The following is a 5,943-nucleotide window of genomic DNA, read 5'->3' on the forward strand; positions in this document are numbered from 1 at the left end:
CGACCCTCAGCCAGGCGTGGTCCAGGAATTGTATCCGTGGACCGCAATGTGCGTTCGAAATGTCGATGTTCATGTGTCCTGCAGTTCACACGTTGACGCGCAATTAGCTGCGTTCTTCATCGACCCACGAGCCAAGTGATCCACCGTTCAGGGTAATCGTATAAATTTTATATTTCACATATATAATTTTATTCTCATTTGTTCGACCTAATATCTCTCTTCTTTCAAAGAGAAGATAAAAGTTGATACCTGAATCTCCGACCAGCGCGCGAAGGAGATTCAGGCGTCGCCTTGGAGACGACACCGAAGCCTTTCGAGACGAAAAACGTTCAAGTAATATGTATATATTTCTCGACGTTCCGGGCGTATAGTGCATTCAAAAACCCGCGAAAGACGCAGAAGACTCGCACGCGTGGAAACGACGGGGATATATTTTGTATCCTACCCGATACTGAATCCATCGCGTGCAGTCGACCCTCGCGTTCTTCCGATCAGACGCATCTATTGTTGCGCGCATGTTTTCGCGTCGCATCGCGCGAAACGTTGCACGAATCGTACCGATCGATCGATTGAAAGCAAATAATGAAAAAAGACTTCACAGCTGGCTCTTTGCCGGTCATTCGTCCCATGTTATCTCTTGCCGCGAAATTGGCGCGCAAGAGTTGGGTGTCAGACGCGCGGCTTTAAAACGAGCTTCACGGCCGGTCCCTTCGTTACCGCTTTCGTTCTTTCTCTCGGAACGACCATGAACGAACACGACGAGCGACGCTGCGGCATACACACGTCCACGGATTCGATTAAAAAAACAGACTTCACAGCTGGCTCTTTGCCGGTCATTCGTCCCATATTATCTCTTGCCGCGAAATTGGCGCGCAAGAGTTGGGTGTCAGACGCACGGCTTTAAAACGAGCTTCACGGCCGGTCCTCTCAATTCCGTGTACGGTACACGCAAGATGCGGGTTCCACTTCCAGACTACCCGGTCCCTTCTCTCTACGAGAATCGATAGTAGAAGAACGGCTCGAAAACGCGTCTCAGAGACTAGGGGAAAAGAAGCGGTATGCGAGCGAAACGAAAACGCATTATGGAAACGTCGCGAAACAATGTTCGACGGTTGCTCGGTTCCAATCGTGCGGCCGTTTCAATTTCTCGTGCGCTTCACCGTCCCTCCGTAACTCTGGCCGATCGCGTATACCGAAGAGCCGACACGCGCAAAAACCACAGGCATTGTATACTGTGTATATATATATATATATGTTACAGTCACAGCCTTCGCGCGTTTTACTCTCCGACGCGGGGTTTCCACGACGAAAGAGAGACAGTTTCGTGGCGGGTGACTCGGCCGAATCGCTACGACGGGTATTTCTATTATAGAACGAATCATCGCCACCCTTTACCAGTGCCCGACGAAGGAATCACAAGGTCATCTGGAGTTTACAATGCCAGCGACGGTAATTCCAACGAAGACCCGATAAGTCAACTCATCGTTCTATTTCTCCCCGTACAGAAAAGCGAATCGACGCTAATGCACCTCGCGCAAGCACGAACGTTCTCTTCGCGTGGATCGTCCCATCGTCCAAAGATGTAAAGACGCATTGGAGATCGTGGTCTCTGGCGGGCTCATTGCACGCCCCACTGCATATCTTTCCTCGAATCGAGAATGATTCGTCCACTAAGGCTGCGAAACTACGCGTCGAGGAAACTAGGGGAAAGAAGCGGGATGCGAGCGAAACGACAATACATTATGGAAACGTCGCGAAACAATGTTCGGCGGTTGCTCGTTTCCTCCTGCGGACGTTTCATTGCTCGGGCGCTTCACGTCCCTCCGTAACCTTCGCGCGATCGCGTGCCCCGGAGAGCCGGCAACCGGTGAACCACAGGCGTATAAACTATAGTCTTCTATAGCAAGCCTTCGGCGGTTACTCTCCGACGCGGGGATTCCACGACGAGAGAGAATTTCGTGGCGGGTGACATCGGTCGAAACGCTACGACGGGTATTTCTATTATAGAACGAATCATCGCCACCCTTTACCAGTGCCCGACGAAGGAATCACAAGGTCATCTGGAGTTTACAATGCCAGCGACGGTAATTCCAACGAAGACCCGATAAGTCAACTCATCGTTCTATTTCTCCCCGTACAGACAAGCGAATCAACGCTATCGCACCTCACGCATGCACGAACGTTCTCTTCGCGTGAATCGTCCCATCGTCGAAAGATATAGCCGCTTGGAGATCGTGGCCCATCAAGTTCTTCCGTAACTCCTGCGCGATCGCGTACCCCGGAGAGCAGGCAACCGGTGAACCACAGGCGTATAAACTATAGTCTTCTATAGCAAGCCTTCGCGTTTACTCTACGACGCGGGGATTCCACGACGAGAGAGATTTTCGTGGCGGGTGACACGGCCGAATCGCTACGACGGGTATTTCTATTATAGAACGAATCATCGCCACCCTTTACCAGTGCCCGACGAAGGAATCACAAGGTCATCTGGAGTTTACAATGCCAGCGACGGTAATTCCAACGAAGACCCGATAAGTCAACTCATCGTTCTATTTCTCCCCGTACAGAAAAGCGAATCGGCGCTATCGCACCTCACGCAAGCAGGAATGATCTCTTCGCGTGGATCGTCCCATCGTCGAAAGATGTAAGACGTACAGAAATCGTGGTCCATCACGATTATTCGTAACTCTCCGAGTCGCGTATCTGAGAGTAGGGCAAACGGAGAACCACAGGCATAAATAATACTATATATTTCTTATATAGTTAGCCTTCGCGTTTTACTCTCCGACATGGGGATTCCACGACGAGAGAGAGTTTCGTGGCGGGTGACTCGGCCGAATCGCTACGACGGGTATTTCTATTATAGAACGAATCATCGCCACCCTTTACCAGTGCCCGACGAAGGAATCACAAGGTCATCTGGAGTTTACAATGCCAGCGACGGTAATTCCAACGAAGACCCGATAAGTCAACTCATCGTTCTATTTCTCCCCGTACAGAAAAGCGAATCGACGCTATCGCACCTCGCGCGAGCACGTAACTACTCTTCGCGTGGATCGTCCCATCGTCGAAAGATGTAAGACGCACGGAAATCGTGGCCCATCAACGTTTTTTTGTAACTCTGCCGATCGCGTATCACAGAGCCGAGACGCACATACCACAGGCGTATAATACCGTTTTCTTTCGTATGGTAAGCCTTCGCGTTTACTCTTCGGCGCGGGGTTTCCACGTCGAGAGAGACTTTCGTGGCGGGTGACATCGGTCGAAACGCTACGACGGGTATTACTATTATAGAACGAATCATCGCCACCCTTTACCAGTGCCCGACGAAGGAATCACAAGGTCATCTGGAGTTTACAATGCCAGCGACGGTAATTCCAACGAAGACCCGATAAGTCAACTCAACGTTCTATTTCTCCCCGTACAGAAAAGCGAATCGACGCTGTTGCACCTCACGCAAGCACGAACGTTCTCTTCGCGTGGATCGTCCCATCGTCGAAAGATGTAAGACGCACGGAAATCGTGGCACATCACGTGTTTTCAGAACTCTGTCGACCGCGTATCTCAGAGACGACGCGCGCGAATCACTGGCATATACTATTATATATCGCGTTTTACCCTCCGACGCGGGGATTCCACGACGAGAGAGAGTTTCGTGAGCGGGTTGACTCGGAAGAAACGCTACGACGGGTATTTCTATTGTAGAACGCATCATCGCCACCCTTTACCAGTGCCCGACGAAGGAATCACAAGGTCATCTGGAGTTTACAATGCCAGCGACGGTAATTCCAACGAAGACCCGATAAGTCAACTCAACGTTCTATTTCTCCCCGTACAGAAAAGCGAATCGACGCAATCGCACCATACGCGTGCACGTAAACAACTCTTCGCGTGGATCGTCCCATCGTCGAGAGACGTAAGTTTTCATAGTATGAATTCGCGTTTTACTCTCCGACGCGGGGATTCCACGACGAGAGAGAGTTTCGTGAGCGGGTTGACTCGGAAGAAACGCTACGACGGGTATTTCTATTATAGAACGAATCATCGCCACCCTTTACCAGTGCCCGACGAAGGAATCACAAGGTCATCTGGAGTTTACAATGCCAGCGACGGTAATTCCAACGAAGACCCGATAAGTCAACTCAACGTTCTATTGCTCCCCGTACAGAAAAGCGAATCGACGCAATCGCACCATACGCGTGCACGTAACAACTCTTCGCGTGGATCGTCCCATCGTCGAGAGACGTAAGTTTCCATACTATGAATTCGCGTTTTACTCTCCGACGCGGGGATTCCACGACGAGAGAGAGTTTCGTGAGCGGGTTGACTCGGAAGAAACGCTACGACGGGTATTTCTATTATAGAACGAATCATCGCCACCCTTTACCAGTGCCCGACGAAGGAATCACAAGGTCATCTGGAGTTTACAATGCCAGCGACGGTAATTCCAACGAAGACCCGATAAGTCAACTCAACGTTCTATTACTCCCCGTACAGAAAAGCGAATCGACGCAATCGCACCATACGCGTGCACGTAACAACTCTTCGCGTGGATCGTCCCATCGTCGAGAGACGTAAGTTTCATAGTAAGCCTTCGGCGTTTTACTCTCCGACGCGGGGATTCCACGACGAGAGAGAGAGTTTCGTGAGCGGGTTGACTCGGAAGAAACGCTACGACGGGTATTTCTATTATAGAACGCATCATCGCCACCCTTTACCAGTGCCCGACGAAGGAATCACAAGGTCATCTGGAGTTTACAATGCCAGCGACGGTAATTCCAACGAAGACCCGATAAGTCAACTCAACGTTCTATTTCTCCCCGTACAGAAAAGCGAATCGACGCAATCGCACCATACGCGTGCACGTAAACAACTCTTCGCGTGGATCGTCCCATCGTCGAGAGACGTAAGTTTTCATAGTATGAATTCGCGTTTTACTCTCCGACGCGGGGATTCCACGACGAGAGAGAGTTTCGTGAGCGGGTTGACTCGGAAGAAACGCTACGACGGGTATTTCTATTATAGAACGCATCATCGCCACCCTTTACCAGTGCCCGACGAAGGAATCACAAGGTCATCTGGAGTTTACAATGCCAGCGACGGTAATTCCAACGAAGACCCGATAAGTCAACTCAACGTTCTATTACTCCCCGTACAGAAAAGCGAATCGACGCAATCGCACCATACGCGTGCACGTAACAACTCTTCGCGTGGATCGTCCCATCGTCGAGAGACGTAAGTTTCCATACTATGAATTCGCGTTTTACTCTCCGACGCGGGGATTCCACGACGAGAGAGTGTTTCGTGAGCGGGTTGACTCGGAAGAAACGCTACGACGGGTATTTCTATTATAGAACGCATCATCGCCACCCTTTACCAGTGCCCGACGAAGGAATCACAAGGTCATCTGGAGTTTACAATGCCAGCGACGGTAATTCCAACGAAGACCCGATAAGTCAACTCAACGTTCTATTGCTCCCCGTACAGAAAAGCGAATCGACGCAATCGCACCATACGCGTGCACGTAACAACTCTTCGCGTGGATCGTCCCATCGTCGAGAGACGTAAGTTTCATAAGTAAGCCTTCGGCGTTTTACTCTCCGACGCGGGGATTCCACGACGAGAGAGTGTTTCGTGGCGGGTGACTAGGCCGAAACGCTACGACGGGTATTTCTATTATAGAACGAATCATCGCCACCCTTTACCAGTGCCCGACGAAGGAATCACAAGGTCATCTGGAGTTTACAATGCCAGCGACGGTAATTCCAACGAAGACCCGATAAGTCAGCTCATCGTTCTATTTCTCCCCGTACAGAAAAGCGAATCGACGCTATCGCACCTCGCGCGAGCACGTAACAACTCTTCGCGTGGATCGTCCCATCGTCGAGAGACGTAAGACGCACGGAAATCGTGGTTCATCGCGTCTTTTCCTACTCTCTTGAA

At 50.7% G+C, this 5,943-nt stretch overlaps 1 non-coding gene across 1 annotated transcript; it reads right to left on the reverse strand.

Moving 5' to 3' along the window:
• Positions 1-155, reverse strand: LOC143175412 (5.8S ribosomal RNA). Its single transcript, XR_013000203.1, has one exon. It is a non-coding gene; the product is annotated as a 5.8S ribosomal RNA (ribosomal RNA).
• Between the last annotated feature and the right edge of the window lie 5,788 nt (positions 156-5,943).

The sequence above is a fragment of the Nomia melanderi genome, unplaced genomic scaffold, assembly GCF_051020985.1.
Source record: "Nomia melanderi isolate GNS246 unplaced genomic scaffold, iyNomMela1 scaffold0084, whole genome shotgun sequence".
NCBI classification, from domain to species: Eukaryota; Metazoa; Arthropoda; class Insecta; order Hymenoptera; family Halictidae; genus Nomia; species Nomia melanderi.